Below are 16,463 nucleotides of genomic sequence, written 5' to 3' on the forward strand. Positions count from 1 at the left end.
TATTACATTTTTAATGGATCATTTATACCGACTCACTGAAACCTAAATATCTTCTTCTTTTTTAACTTTTTAAAAAGCTAAAAAAAAAATATATATCATCTTAATGAAAGAGATATATTTTTAGTTATAATTGATTTGCATGGGAAACAAAGAAAATTATGTCAATGTCAAGATGCCTTTTCAAAACGATTAAATTTCAAATTGATTTTATTTTTTGTTCACTATTAGCTTATAATGCTCTGCTTTAAAGATGAAAAAAAAAATTATTTGAGTCATGTTGATTTCTGTTTTAAGCTAGATGTACCAACAAGCGGACAGACTGAGTCTTGTCTTCAAACTTCACCAAAGAGAGAGACATATGCCTATTCTGACTTGCCAAAATCTAATTGTAAAGACTGAGCTCTTTCTACCTGCAACAAATTGCAGAACAACCAGAAGGTAAGAAACGGTAAATGTCTTAAATAGCGGTCTAATTTGAAATATCTTTTAAATACTAACTTACTAAGTGTTTGATTATCAAATGTATCACTTCAGTGCCCAGTTGAAAATAATGCCAAATCTAAATACATTGAGTATCAAATATTCCTATTCCATTTGAATAAATTGTAACAAGCATGTTTTCGCTTTGACAGTTGCATTACAATGCAGTGTACAAATACTTTGCAAACAAAGAGAGGAGAATAATCTTATACACGTGTATCTCCATTTATATAATAAGGGGAGCAAATCTATGATCGGATGTGTATTCTTGTTTTCTTGTAAATTCATTGCATGTTCTATTGTAGAGGATCATATGAAAGAACGGTATTCTACTGAAGATGAGATCATATAAAAATCAAACATAAATGTAATCAAGTAAGATATTATATGTAATGAAATATTTCTCAACCATGTCAATTGGCACAAGTGTTTAATGTGTGCACAAATGAAAATACGTCTGTAGTCACAGATCAATTAACTTTCCATTGTTATTATGTTGCGTTAAGTATGACGTAAGGGTGATATGCTGTGATGTATTGTTCTTTATTTTTATCAAGGTGTCACCAACAAATGGACATGCTGAGTTTGAGATCACATCCACTAGAGTGAGGGGGAGATAGAAAGATGTCTTGACTGCGATGTGAATGCCCTTTCCAGCTCAGAAGTAAGTGTCATCGATTTGAAATTAGGAATATCATCTCATGAATACAAATCGATTTATGCAAGGAAATCATATCCTAATCCACATACAAATGAGAGCATGATACAATCAAATATTTGTGTACAGGAATTACAGGTGTCAAGATGACTTCCATCCTACATAATTCATTTTCAGTAAGATATGGCTTTAGAGCATCAAAGATGATAATAACAATGACATGATTAATGTATTACATGTAAGACAAATTAATGTTGACAGTGACCTGAAGATCCAAAATCTCATACTAAGGGATTCATGAGATCGTGATGATTAATTCTAATTCATGATGAATGTGTTTGTTTATGTTGCAGTATGATTATCCTGTTTCACTCATAAAAATGATAACTTATTTAAGTTTTTGTTAATTGTATTTTCGACCAGAATTAGCACAAAGTGGACAAAATGGACCCTGCAAACCACAGCCAACTACGGACAAGAGAGAGAGAGAAAAAAAAGAAAGAGAGAGATGTCCTGACTACCAACCTCTAATCTGTGCATCCTGCACTCTATTTCGAAAGGAAATGTGGGAGGTAAGCAATAATACATGTACATGTAAAATGTAAACCCCAAATATGTTGGAATATTTTGTCAAGCCTTTGACATCTTGACCAAATTTTTGACTGTCGATCGTTCATTGGGCAGAAAATTAACGCATGTTTTGCTAAATGAATGCAGTACTGCATATGCATGTAGTCAATCACTCCAACAACGAAGATTTACATGAATTAACGCTGATTATTATTTTTTTTTTAGCCTCTGTCAAAGATGGTTGCAGGAGTTTTTATGTTGTTGCAGTCATCATTCACACGCACATCTGTCCTATTCTCATCTTGCAATAACTTAACATTTACTCAGCAGATCATCTTCAACTTTGGTTTTATACAGAAGAGATGATTACCTGCTGAGCCTTGTACAAGTAGCATTTTAGTTATTGTTGTGATTTTGCTGCTGATTGCAAATTACAGGGAAACCCTGATTTTTATTGACTGTAGAGCATTGCTACCATGACATTATATTTACCTTCGGATGGCAAAGTTACCATAACCTCTAAGCAATTTGACTTTGATTAGTTATGAGGGTATTGATGTGAAAGGTCACAGGGACATTATATGCACGAAAGTGTTGAATGTATCCAGTTGCAGTATCTGGCAAGCACTACCTTGAAATTCTTCTGAATGGAATAAAAAGCTTAATGGAAAGAATTGGATATTTGGATCATGAAAGTTTCCTACATTTTATATTTCATCGTGTACTCACGGTTAAATTGCTACAATTAGGATCTACTGTATAAAATAATATACTTTACGGTTTCAAGGAAACACTACATATAGAGGAAATCAAGTAACCGTATGTCTTTATTAGCCTATATGTCACTGTGTCTTCACCAAAGATTAAAATGCCCATGTCACTTTCCTCATCAAGTAAAGACAGATACACCATTCTTTCTCTCTCTCTCTCTCTCTCTCTCTCTGTCTCTCTCCAGAAACAACCCTGCCAGGCTATCCGGTCCGCATCCAGATTCCGTATGAAGGATGTCATCAGAACCTGAACTTACATGTGGAATGCATCCATCTAAACTTCTCAAATATAATCACAATGTGCTTTCAGAACTATTATAGAAGTTGAATATATAAAAGACATGTGTATATATTAGGCATTTCTACTAATCCAGATTAAATGCTTCTTTTCTAATCTTTTTTTTTCTTTTTTTTCCCTTAGTGATGAAGTGAAACAAGACCTGATATCAAAATGTGCACAACACTACTTGGCAAAGAGCATTTACAATATGATTTGATGTAGATCTACTTCCAATTTTGATGGCAGCATTAAAGGGATGAGGGATGGCCTACTTTTGGTTGAGATGGAGGCTGATATGGAGATTTTGTAAAATAATGAGAACCCTGTTACGAAATATTAAAGAGTAAACAATACCAAGAGGAATTCCAAATTTATTTGTTAAAAATTGGTTTTGAAAAGGCTGAGATGTACAAAAACAAAGAGGTCCTAATAAAGGTGGCACCCACTTCTAATTATTATCATTCTGTGTCACTTTTTAAAAAAATTTCTCGGCCGTTTCAAAACCAAGAACTTTAATCAAACAAACTTACAAAATTACTCTAAGAATTTGATGCTCTTTCATATTTCATAAGTTGTTTTTATTTGCTTGCAAAAAGTTAAAGTCTGAATCTCCATCTCAACCAAAACTATACCATGCCTTTGAGACTCACAGTTACAAGCCGCATACTAGTAGTTCATGGAAATTGATCCTGTTATTTCCTTTGAAGCCCAAACGCCAACATTTTAATCCTGTCAGATTGGAATGTCTTTTGTTTTTGTTTTTATGGGGGGGGGGGGGCAACAAAAGGGAAGTGAACTTTGCCTTTCTTCATCAGATGGAGGAAAATATGTGACATGTTAGTCAGAAAAAAAAAACTGCACGTTGAAGTGCTTAAAAAGAGAAAATTTCACAAAGTAACAGTTGGTGAATCTGAAGGGAAATAGCATAGAGCATGTTTTTTCTTTTCTAGTTTAAGATATAAAAGAATAGTATGTAGCTTAAAGGAACGAACATAAGTAAAATGTTTCAATCCAAACGCCAAGTACAAGAAGTAGTGAAAAGAAAATGTACTGGTCAAGATGTATGTTTTGCCAGGTTTTCTTTCACATGTGCCATAATTGTCATGATGTTGGTAATACTGTAATATATGTTAGCTATTCAGGGCCCCAGCAATGTATTCTGGTACTTGGAATGAGGGAAAGTATTAGAGGGAAATACCGGTACCATGCATTTTGGAGAGGTGATATTTTTTTCTTCATTGAGAGACGAGTATTCAGTACAGATACCTTATCACACTGGTCTGCAGAACACAAAAATAATATCAGACTAAAAGTAGATTTTTAAAAATTTGGCAGTCACCATTCTAATTTAGTTGTACATTGACGAAAGTTCAATGCAACAGCGTACAGTCATAATTAGCTAGGATACGTAACCACAAATTTTTAAAAAGATAGAGATATTGAAATATTGCTTAAAGAGAACATTTTGTTTTTCTAACTGGTGTAACGTTTGTGATGCTGGACACATTATAGTATATGTCACATTAAAAAAAAATTGAGGCTGTCAATGCAGTTAATGTAGTCAGCGCAATTTGTATTTTTCAAACTCTTTTGATGTATATCACAGAGATTTGTTCATGAAAGACATTTTCACTGAGGACTCATTCTTTTCTAAAGCTTTTAATCATTTAAGAAGATTGCTTTCAGATGGATTTTTTTGTTTGTTTTTAGATGTCCACAAATGGAGACTGAGGTTCTTTACCTTTCAAAACGAAATACTGTTGAAGAGAAATAATTATATATATATTGCAGGATTCAAGCATGTTCTTACTGTGTATGGTATTCTAATCAGCATTTTGGTAACCAGCAACATAGATGTCAAGTGCTGCTATTCTAGTAAATGTACGCTAATGGCAAATCATTGCTTTAAAAAAGAGAAATTGCCTCGTTTACTGTTTACTGTATTTCATTCGTGAACGCTGTTTGAGACGGTGGTTGCGGGCGTGTGCACATTGTGTAGTACGTTTTGTTGGTTGATGTGGGAATTTAGAGTGTTGGTGATAACTGAAATGATTTTTTTTTCACAAATTTGTGATAATATAGAAAAAAAATCGAATTGCAAACAAACAAGTTGTTACATGTCTGCTCCAAGGACATAGAACTTGGCCAAGGATTAATATAATCTGCAATATAGACTCGATGATATAACCGACTTAATGATGGGAAGGGGAAATAAAGCTGTTATTGCATTGTACGCATTTCACTTCTACTTCCTTTTCGCTTCTTATTTTCTCTTTTGAGGGTGATATTTGCCTTACTTTTTCACACAAATCCGGGATACATAATAACATTTTTATGTCGCCGACTAAGTGTGCGTTCCAAACAACGTTCATGTCAACAATCAACCATCATAAAAGAAACATTTAGTATAAGTCTTCTGCGGGAGAATAAATCAAAATAAAATGCAAACACCTCGCCTTAGAACATTACAAAAGTAAAAGTGATTTCGTGCCTATCCCTTGCAGGGCTCCGTTTCAGGGCCTGAGAATGCAAACTATATAGCATTACGAATTCCAAAGCATTCTCGGGGGAAGGGGTGAGTATGCAGGATGGGAGATTTGGTATCGTAATTTTTCCCAGTAACATGTGATTTGTTATCACGGTTTCCATGACAACCATTTCCGAACATAGTAAACAATTTTATATAACTCTTAGGTTTCATTGTTAAACATAGATTAGTTAGATTGACACATTTTTCACACACACAAAATGTTTCAACACTTTCGTACGTTTTACAATTATGAATATTTGAAATTTTCAGGGAGTGACCTAATGATGATCAGTTGCCATGGTAACAACACTACTGATTTTATTTTTTTTTTTTGGGGGGGGGTGGGGGGGGGGGGGGTGGAGAAGAAGCACATTTCAGTCATATCAAGGTGCCACAAAGGGTTTTGCAGTCAGCTATCCAACCTGTCCATTGACTTCGCCAATACTGTTATGTAAGATAAATACCTACACGCACTATACCATGTACAATATATATGGGCTTACGCTATACATTCGATTTTTCATTCAAAATGCGCGTCCGGTAAAAATACATCGTCCCATTTAGGATAAAATAAAACGAGTTATCTTTCGCCTTATCTTGTAATTTCTTTGCTGCATAAGATATCAGAATATATATTATATTTCGGAATAATAAAAACTTTTGAATAGATTGATTTAGGTAGTTTAAAAAAACTTTGAAATATTGGTAGATTTTACAAAGTACAATTTTGAGTAAATCAAGTTTTTATGTTTCATTGCGCCATATATGTGCGTGTAAAAATTCTACATTCAAATGCATATTAGTCAGGTTCTAAACTTGAAATGGAAGATAACACATTTCTAGTTTGAAAGGTACTTATCAACCATTACTTATTTCGGTAAAAAAATAAAAATCGTGATTTTTTACATTCTTTCAAATTTTGTGCTAAAAAAGACATTTTTCGGCAAAAACGCGCTTGACATCCGGCCGTACGCTAAACTTGAGTATTTTTGCAAGACTTTCAGCTGGAAAACTTAGCATTAACAAATTTTGCCGTCCAAAGTAAAAAAAATCGTCTTGGCTGGCCTACTATAAGTTAGGGCCATTGATGCGCATGCGCAACAAAGAAAAACGTGTCTGACCGTCTGGTAATTATTGTGATGTAAAATTGCAAACACCCTATATCGATGGCAAATCCCAATGAGCGTTCGCTTCGGAGGCACCACCCGCAAACAGGTGGTAGACTGGTCACGTGACAAACTTCGCAAGGTTTCGGCGTACAGACTGCACAAACTTCGAGTACATTTGGCGGTGGGGTAATTTTCTTAGTTGAGTTGAATGTTTCGCGAGAATTTTCGGGAGAAGTTTTTGTAAAATTTGGAAAAAACTTCGAGATCTTCAACATCGCGAGCTTAAACTGCGCGATATTTTGCCAGTGTGACCGCGGCTATTATATTTGTAAGGCATACTTATACTGACTTATTGTTTAGTTCGATTATATTGCACGCGTAATGAATGGGCTTGTATTTACTAATGAAGCCAATATTTGTCCTCTTCTTTAGATATCGCGTTATGTAACATTTTGTTGGTATTTTGAAAGTGCAGAAATTAAACAGTAAAGAAAAAAATAGGAACATGTGTGTGCGTGTTTTTTGGTTTTTTTTTTTTGGAAAGTGAATTCATTGTCAAATTGTCCCATCACTTCAGGGAATACACAATTTCATTTTCAGTTCTTTCTTTGGGGGATACACAATTTCATTTTCAGTTCTTTCTTTGGGGGATACACAATTTCATTTTCAGTTCTTTCTTTGGGGGATACACGGTTTCTTTTTCATTCCTTTCCCATAGGCTAAAAAATCGTTGATAATTCGCTATTGTCAACGCAGTAACACACTGTTCACACATTGGGCGGTGAGTTGGCTCAGTTGGTAGCGCGTCTGCCTCACGATCCTAAAGGACCTGGGTTCGAACCCGAGTCTGGACTGAACAATGTTGTGTGTAATCATACCGTCCCCTCTCTAGCAAGAGGCATAACACTCTGTCCCTCGGATAGGACATAAAATGGAGGTCCCGTGTATGAGAGAGTCACAACTCATGCACGTAAAAGATCCCGCTTCATTCATTCATCGCAAAGCGCAGAGTGTTTAACCCGGTGAAGTGGTCCCGCCTCACATCCAACTGGACCCTATTGAAGACCAGCTTAGTGTAGCTGAATATGGAATATCCAGCCATCTTCTCAGATGGAAATGAAAAAACAAACAAACAAACTAACAAACAAACAAAAAACACAGCTTCACACTAAAATTTGCTCCCATTTCATTTATACTGCCGTATTCTAAAATCGCCAGATGTAAGACTCGTCGGCGGGCAGACGTCGAACGAAGGAGTGGTGGAAGTCTTCTACAACAGCTCTTGGAGGACTCTCTGCATCGATTTCGACGACATGTTGGCCAACTACATATGTAGGTCACTGGGATCCTATTACCTTGGCGGTAGCTTTGCCTACTTCGACTACGATCTCGATCACGACTTGCTCTCCCTTGTGTTCTCCTGCAATGACTCCGCGACGATGCTCTCCGAGTGCACCTATGCGAGGCTGCCTCCGACAAGGAGTGGTGAGGAAGTGTGCCACAAGGATGGTTATACCTATGGCGTTCGCTGTCATCCAGAAGGTAAGATGGCAGTTCGAACGCAAACGATGGTCTTGGTAATGACAGAAAGATTCATGTTTCCACATTTGGTCTTGATTGAAAGATTTGATTGATTGATTTTATTTCTGAATTTCTTTTTCATACATGAATGAAATACAAAGTCAATTGAACGAACTAATTGAGTACAATGTAATTTGAATCTGACGGTTAGAACAGATAAATTATTTATTCAAATATCCAACATTTTTTCTAACACAATGCAAAATGAAAACAAACATGCATTATTTTATGAATATATTCATGCAAACATAGGATCCCGTGTATCTGTCGTTCAAAGACAAATTACGCAACTTTTGATGTAACAGAAATACCGGCAATTATTACAAAAATGGACAAACCTTGTGAGTTTTACTTACATGTTGCTAAGTTTTTAACACACCATTCTTTTGTATGGGTTAATGGGTCGAAATCTCACATCTGTCATTTGATATTTTGTGTTTCTACGAGCAGATGAGAGCGAGCAAATGACGTGCCCGGGCGATAGCGTGCTCGTTATCACAGGCGTCTCCGGAGAGTCAAAGTGTTACAACGGCAGAATGGGCCCTTGTGTCACCATTCCCCCGGTACATTGCCTCCCGCAAGACATCGTGCCTACGTTGGGAGATGATTGTGCTTCGGGTGCGTTTACAACGTGTATTGCTGTTAAAAACTGTGTCAAGTAAAGCACAAAAAGATGGGTGTGTTGTGATCTTACACCTCCGTTACCTTGTCTCAAGCAAGACATCCAACAAGCACTGGGGCTATTATCATGATTATCCACAGGGCGTGTTTGACCAGAATAAAGCAACCCTATTCTAAATTATCAAATGAATTCTTGTGTTAATCTAATCCTGTTTTAACCGCAGCGACATTGCTTTAGTTAATAAAGGACAAGTCCACCTTCATAGACATGTGGATTGAGTAAATGCAGCAATACAAGTAGAACACATCAGTGAGAGTTTGAGGAAAATCAGACAATCCGTTCAAAAGTTATGAATTTGTGAAGTTTCTGCTCAGTCACGGCTGGATGAAAAGACTAATATTGCTTGTGATGTCACATGTGGACAACGTATAAAGAAAGCATAAAGAAATTTCAACATGTTTTCCCTTTTCTCGCATAACAAAAGAATACTCGACTTTTCTCTTTCAGAAGGTTAGGGGAATAATATTACCCTTAACATACGTCAGTAACAAGTCCAAGAAATGTGCACTTTATTAAAAAAGCAAAGTTTTGTGAAATTCTCTTTTTATTTTCCTTATATCGTTCTACACTGTAAAAACATCGGTAATAGATTTAACACCACGGGTGTTGAATCTAACACCGATCAAACTTCAATAAAGGACCACACCCACAGGTGTTAAAAATGCACTGTGATGGTGTTGAAAAGTGTTCACCTGACACTTCGTGGTGTTAATTTGACACTGTACCTGGTGTTATTTTGACACTGTACTGGTGTTAATTCAAAAATGACACCACATGGTGTTGATTTGATATTTGTTGGTGTTAATATCACGATGGTTTAACACCCGTCCAGCTTCAATAAGAGACCACACCAGCTGGTGTTACTTTGGTGTAAATTTATTTTCACATTTTTTCAAAAATCTAGTATTTTAATGTAAAATTCTTGATCGTCTTGTTTAAATTAAAAATCAACAAGAAGTGCAGTTACTAAGAAACTCTTCAAAAAACAGTTTAAAATTTGGAAATGACACCCGGAGGTGTTAATTTAACACCATAAATGAGCACCGAAAATTTAACACCAGCTCGGTGTTCACTATTTAACACCGGACTTTTTGCAGTGTACGCATGTGACGTCATACCCTGTACTAGGCTTCTCATCCAGCAGTGATTGCGCAGATACTTTTTAAATTCATAACTCTTGAACGGATTGTCGGATTTTCCTCAAACTTGCACTGATGTGTTCTACTAATGTTGTTCCATTCACTCAACCCAATGTATGTAAATGTGGACTTGTCCTTTAAAGTTGATAATCAAAGTACGATAAAATTTTGCACAAATGGATAGAGTAGGTCTAACTTGGCTATCTTTCGTACATATGTACCATATCTTTCAGATAACTGCCGTCAATGAGTTTGATGAGATAAACGAAAGTTTTGATGAGAAGTGTTTTAGAGAATGCTTATGAGATTATTAAAGTTGAAGACTGAGTAGTCGGAACGGTGGTAAATAAAAATTCTGTTAACAGGCATGACAGGAACATTTCACACACAATCTTCTGGTTTGATCTTAAAATTACAACTTTGAGCATTAATCCCTTTGCGTATTGGTGATTAGTAATCAGTGTTGATTACAATGTGAGCATTATTGTTTGGTATCGTTATGATTATCTCTCTCACTGCGTACTTATATAAGATGACCATTTTCATCTTTTTTTCCCGTTGTTAATAGGGAGCTTTATCTTATCATTGTGTCAATGCCGTATTCATCGTTGTCTTTACCACATCCATAATATCATATTGTCTGTATAATGATTATTTGTAGCACGGGATGCATACCTGTCGACTTCCACACACCCTGATTTCGAAATCTACGGACTCTCCGGTAACCTTACCGTACCATCAGACTGGTGCATGTTCAGGCTTTCCCTGCCGAAAGCTCGCGAGCTTGCCTTGCTCTTTCACGGATTTGACACGGCACTGGGATATGTGGTGATACGCAAAGGATTTTCCGAGGACTCGTCCATGGAGGTGTACGACAGTAGTCAGTCGACTTCCGTTCCACCCAAACCGGTGTGGCTAGACGACTTCACCGCATGGATTGAAACTCATTACACCGGCGTCAACGATACGGGATGGAGATTGAAAATTGAGTATATGGCAGGTAGGTTTGCGTAGTAGTTTGCATGAATATACAGAGCCTGTCACAGTGAATACAATGGAAAGAATAAGCACGCTTCATCTGATCTTTGATCTCTGAGTATGTTGATGAGAGAGAAAAAAAGTCCTATAAAGTCATAGCGATAGTGAGCATTTAGTGCAGTTAATAAGTGCTGCCTATTTGATACAAAAATACACTATGTATTTTAGTGTCAGACCCTTATGGATCTGATGCCCACTTTATTTGTGTGGATAAATAGAACACTGCTAGGCAATCAAACGTGAATTTAGCACGACATATTCAAACTAGAGGAAAGAAAGTGGAGACAGCAAAAAGTGCATGGAATAAGTAGGCCTACACTGTATATCATCATTGTGCAACACAACAATATAATATTCCGATCAACGGGTGTGGGTATTATAGCATCCACTTACAACAAACCAATCTATAGGCATTCATAGTTCTCAAATTTGAATGATCTTTCATTAGCTTCCTGATCCCCAAATGGGACAGAATGCTTAATGAGAAAGCAAAATAGAGTGTGGCAAATATATTTCTGGACCAACATTTTCTTGAGGCAAAATTTCTGATCTTTCCATTACACTGATGAATGGATGGATCTAACTTCAGTCAAGAAACAGTGGAATCAAGCGACAGCAACAGGAATATGACATCTAAACATAGACACATGTCTCCTTCCCTGTAAAGACTCACTGAGAAAGATATACGTACACAAAAAGCTGAAAATCACTGACGGTGTGAATGTACTTAATCCTATATAATTGCTTGCACAAATTCATGAATATATACAACATTGATGACAAAAGCGTTTGCCACATTACTTATTCTATCTACAGAATGCACCGAAGAATACAGTGTAACTATCGGTAAGTTGGATAGTCAGCACTTTGATATTTTTAATGTATACCAATGTGCGGTGGTGGTGGTGGTGGTGGTGGTGGTGTGTGTGTGTCATAACCGATAAGGGCAGGGGAGATTGTTCCGTTTTACTTGCTCTTGTGTAGGATCGAGGAGCGACGCCAAACATTCCTTTCTCCCCCCCCCCCCCCCTTCCAGGTACGAGTACTCATTATTACATGTATTTTATTAATTAACGTGTTTTTTTGCGATTATTACAAATATGTTCTGCTTATACATTGTATGAACTTTTCTGTTTATTTGATGGAGATGAAGATAAATTTGAACTTTGAACTTTGAATTTTGAAGAGTGACGTCATGACTAAAAGTGATCAAATGATTTGAATAGTTTACTAACACCATATATTGTGATCATACTACTAGTATACAAACATGCGATTGAAGAAATTAAACCTGTAATGACAATGACAAGGCATGTAACTTTCGTTTCAGTGATATTTGAATGATTATCCATCCATTTAGTGAGACCGCACCTAACCACGCACAATTAATGTGCCAAGATGGTATTCTACGCTCATTCATTACCCAGAAAAATTAGGATGTGACTTTCCAATGGGCATGGAAGCACGCTGGATCTCAGACAAGCAGATCACGGCGAGCAGCGAGAAGGACTCGGATCACAAGCCCCACCATGCCCGCCTCTTTGGCCCGTCTTCGTGGATGCCTCATCCAGATGACTCCAACCCTTTTATTCAGGTAAGTGCCTGTGTCTACAGGCCTACCAATTTTCAATTACAGTTTTTTCTTTTCTAATATTTACATTGCTTATTTGAGAGCAAGTTGCCACTTATCCTGTATCTACCCACAGCCCCTGCCCCCAAAAAAAGAAGTCCTTTACCCGTAATTGAGCAATCTACTAGAAGAATACTACTTTCTATTTCGTTTTATTTTTATCTGTATAAAAATATGTTATGTCTTTCATTTTGTTTTTAAGAATGTTACAGTGACAAAATGTTTGCACGTATAATGTCATCAGTTATCAAGGCATACGCTTCGCAACACCAACCACAGCGTACTTTTCTTCTGCCATGTCTACATTCTAAGCTTACAGCATGGTGGAGAGTGATAACAATACTTTTGCAACAAACTTAATGCATATACACAGAACATTCTTTTAGTACTTTTGGCAACATCTGTCGGATCTCCTTAAGGCAATTAAGTAGTCAGTCCCGGCAGTCAGTACTATTCCTACATCTATGCAGTTGTACATCCTGAAGTCAACAATTAGTCATTCTTCCTACTTTTTGATTGACATGATATTTCATCACGCATTCAAATAATCAAATTTCACCAATTTGTCAAGTTGGATATCAGTTATCGTACATTATTGTTTCAATTCAATTTGATGCACTTTCATCCATTGTTATAAGGTCAGCGCTGAGAAACTTTAGAGTCAAATGAAAAGCATGTGCAAATCTCTGACTACTCCGATAATTTCCCAAGCTTTTGTTATCCAATCTCTTTCATTTTTTCCCGTGCAGATTTTGTTTTCCGAAAGTTACGAGGTTTACGGACTGATTGTTCAAGGTGGCGGCACGGCCAATAGACACTGGGTGACGTCATTTACTATGGAATATCGTATAGGAGATGCCTTCGTCGACGTAATCGACATCCATCAGCCACCGACGAGTCCCGAGGTGAGATGTAAAGCGTTAACGTGAAGCGCCCTCTGTGGGTTTGTATGATATTACGATAATTAAAGGAGACCTCTGGATGATTTTCAGATTTTTACAGTTGAACAACTATGAATTAGTTATACTGAGGACAGAGTTTCCGAATTTGTGATGTTTGGGATGAAGAAAAAGACTATTTTTAAAATTTAAAACAAATTGCTATGAACAAGGATGATGACATGGCAGAGTCACCGTAAAAATGCATGAGTAGGGGCTCAAGGAAGCAGAACAAAAGAAGAAGGCATGCATGGATTATACACAGGTGAACTTGCAAGCAGGCGGTATTGTAATGGAATTACACTGGTACATTTCTGAAATATGTGAACCTCCTATGTCATGATCCTTGTTCAGTGTAATTTGTTTAAGGTTTTTCAAAGTATTGTTTCTCTGCTCAAGAACCACAATGAATTCCACAAATCTGTACATGGAGCTATCAACGCATGTACTACATGATGTGAAATTATGAAAATCGTCTGGAATGTCCCTTTAATCGTCTCACAGCTCGCAGACGCACCAAGCGCAACAACAGCAACAACAATTTGAAATGTAAGAACATCTTATGTTTGTTTGTGTGCGTGTTTGTGTGTGTGTGTGCGTGTGTGCGTGTGTGCGTGTGTGTGTTTGTGTACTCGTTGGCTTACAGCGTCTGACGTCTTTCACCTTTTTCGTTAGATAATTTATCAAGTTGCAACTGATTGACAAATTGCCCTACATCGACGTAAATAAGCACTGAATTGATCAGTGTTTTAGTAGTAGCCATGATAAAAAATCATGGGCGTACATACTCGAGCAGGATTCGAACCTACGACCTCCTGATCACCGGACAGGCGTCATCTCCACTAGACCACCGGGCTTTCGCCCGACAGCAAGTGTTGGTTCTAGTCCTTATAGCATGCAGCGGGTACTGCTTTGTTATTCAAATTCATGAAATTCTTCCGTCGAGATGTTTTCATTGCAACTGATTGACAAATTGCCCTACATCGACGTAAATAAGCACTGAATTGATCAGTGTTTTAGTAGTAGCCATGATAAAAAATCATGGGCGTACATACTCGAGCAGGATTCGAACCTACGACCTCCTGATCACCGGACAGGCGTCATCTCCACTAGACCACCGGGCTTTCGCCCGACAGCAAGTGTTGGTTCTAGTCCTTATAGCATGCAGCGGGTACTGCTTTGTTATTCAAATTCATGAAATTCTTCCGTCGAGATGTTTTCATTGCAACTGATTGACAAATTGCCCTACATCGACGTAAATAAGCACTGAATTGATCAGTGTTTTAGTAGTAGCCATGATAAAAAATCATGGGCGTACATACTCGAGCAGGATTCGAACCTACGACCTCCTGATCACCGGACAGGCGTCATCTCCACTAGACCACCGGGCTTTCGCCCGACAGCAAGTGTTGGTTCTAGTCCTTATAGCATGCAGCGGGTACTGCTTTGTTATTCAAATTCATGAAATTCTTCCGTCGAGATGTTTTCATTGCAACTGATTGACAAATTGCCCTACATCGACGTAAATGAAGAATTTCACGAATTTCATGAATTTGAATAACAAAGCAGTACCCGCTGCATGCTATAAGGACTAGAACCAACACTTGCTGTCGGGCCAAGGAGGTTTAAGAGTTGGAGTTCCAACTGGCTGTAATTATACAAACAGCTGCCATTTTTCTATTGATGCATAACAGAATTCCACAGGTGCACTTGTGCCTTTGATGATCAGGGTTCCACGCCGCCGTCTTTTTGAGCAATCTGAAGATTCATTTCAAACTCTAACATTATATATCGTCTATATTCTGCTTGTTTCTTGTCAAATAGAATGAATGTTCTCTTAATGATAAAGCATATGAAACAAAAGTAAATCCCGTCCAAGATTATGTGCAAAAATGTAAACCTGAGCTGTACGTCGTGAAAATGTTTGAAATTGTACTATCACTACAAAGCCGATTTTATCATCTTTCCGATCGCTTCCGACAAATGAAACTGATATGGTATGATTTTCGAGTATAGTTCTTTATTCATTTATATGTTAGATTAGTGTAAAGTCATGTAAAACGAGTAATTTTGATTTTCATTTCATCAATTTTTGTACGATCTTTATTCGCACATCCCCATGCCTGTACTATTAATAAGCCGCTTATTTTCTAAGAAGAAACGGCGAAAAGCAATTACCATCATAAAGACATACACTTATTTTCCTTTGAGAGTGACGAGTCATGATGCAATGCCACATGAATCTATTGTCTTCCTATCTGTGAGGCAGCTCCAGTTTAGCACATACTTCAAATATTTCTGAGTGGCGGCATGAAACATGGGATCAAAGGGAATGAGACTGTTGTTACTCCATTTCTCAAACCTCCTTGGTCGGGCGAAAGCCCGGTGGTCTAGTGGAGATGACGCCTGTCCGGTGATCAGGAGGTCGTAGGTTCGAATCCTGCTCGAGTATGTACGCCCATGATTTTTTATCATGGCTACTACTAAAACACTGATCAATTCAGTGCTTATTTACGTCGATGTAGGGCAATTTGTCAATCAGTTGCAATGAAAACATCTCGACGGAAGAATTTCATGAATTTGAATAACAAAGCAGTACCCGCTGCATGCTATAAGGACTAGAACCAACACTTGCTGTCGGGCGAAAGCCCGGTGGTCTAGTGGAGATGACGCCTGTCCGGTGATCAGGAGGTCGTAGGTTCGAATCCTGCTCGAGTATGTACGCCCATGATTTTTTATCATGGCTACTACTAAAACACTGATCAATTCAGTGCTTATTTACGTCGATGTAGGGCAATTTGTCAATCAGTTGCAATGAAAACATCTCGACGGAAGAATTTCATGAATTTGAATAACAAAGCAGTACCCGCTGCATGCTATAAGGACTAGAACCAACACTTGCTGTCGGGCGAAAGCCCGGTGGTCTAGTGGAGATGACGCCTGTCCGGTGATCAGGAGGTCGTAGGTTCGAATCCTGCTCGAGTATGTACGCCCATGATTTTTTATCATGGCTACTACTAAAACACTGATCAATTCAGTGCTTATTTACGTCGATGTA

General features: G+C 37.6%; 1 long non-coding RNA gene across 1 annotated transcript; it reads left to right on the plus strand.

Moving 5' to 3' along the window:
* The first annotated feature begins 231 nt into the window (after nt 1-231).
* On the plus strand, nt 232-3,538 carry LOC139726837 (uncharacterized). Its single transcript, XR_011710720.1, has 4 exons — nt 232-438; nt 1,038-1,144; nt 1,562-1,710; nt 2,664-3,538. It is a non-coding gene; the product is annotated as an uncharacterized lncRNA (long non-coding RNA).
* The last annotated feature ends 12,925 nt before the right edge of the window (nt 3,539-16,463 follow it).

The sequence above is a fragment of the Diadema antillarum genome, unplaced genomic scaffold (genome assembly GCF_040938485.1).
Source record: "Diadema antillarum isolate AM-2024a unplaced genomic scaffold, OU_Dant_1.0 seq00000100_RagTag, whole genome shotgun sequence".
Taxonomy (NCBI): Eukaryota; Metazoa; Echinodermata; class Echinoidea; order Diadematoida; family Diadematidae; genus Diadema; species Diadema antillarum.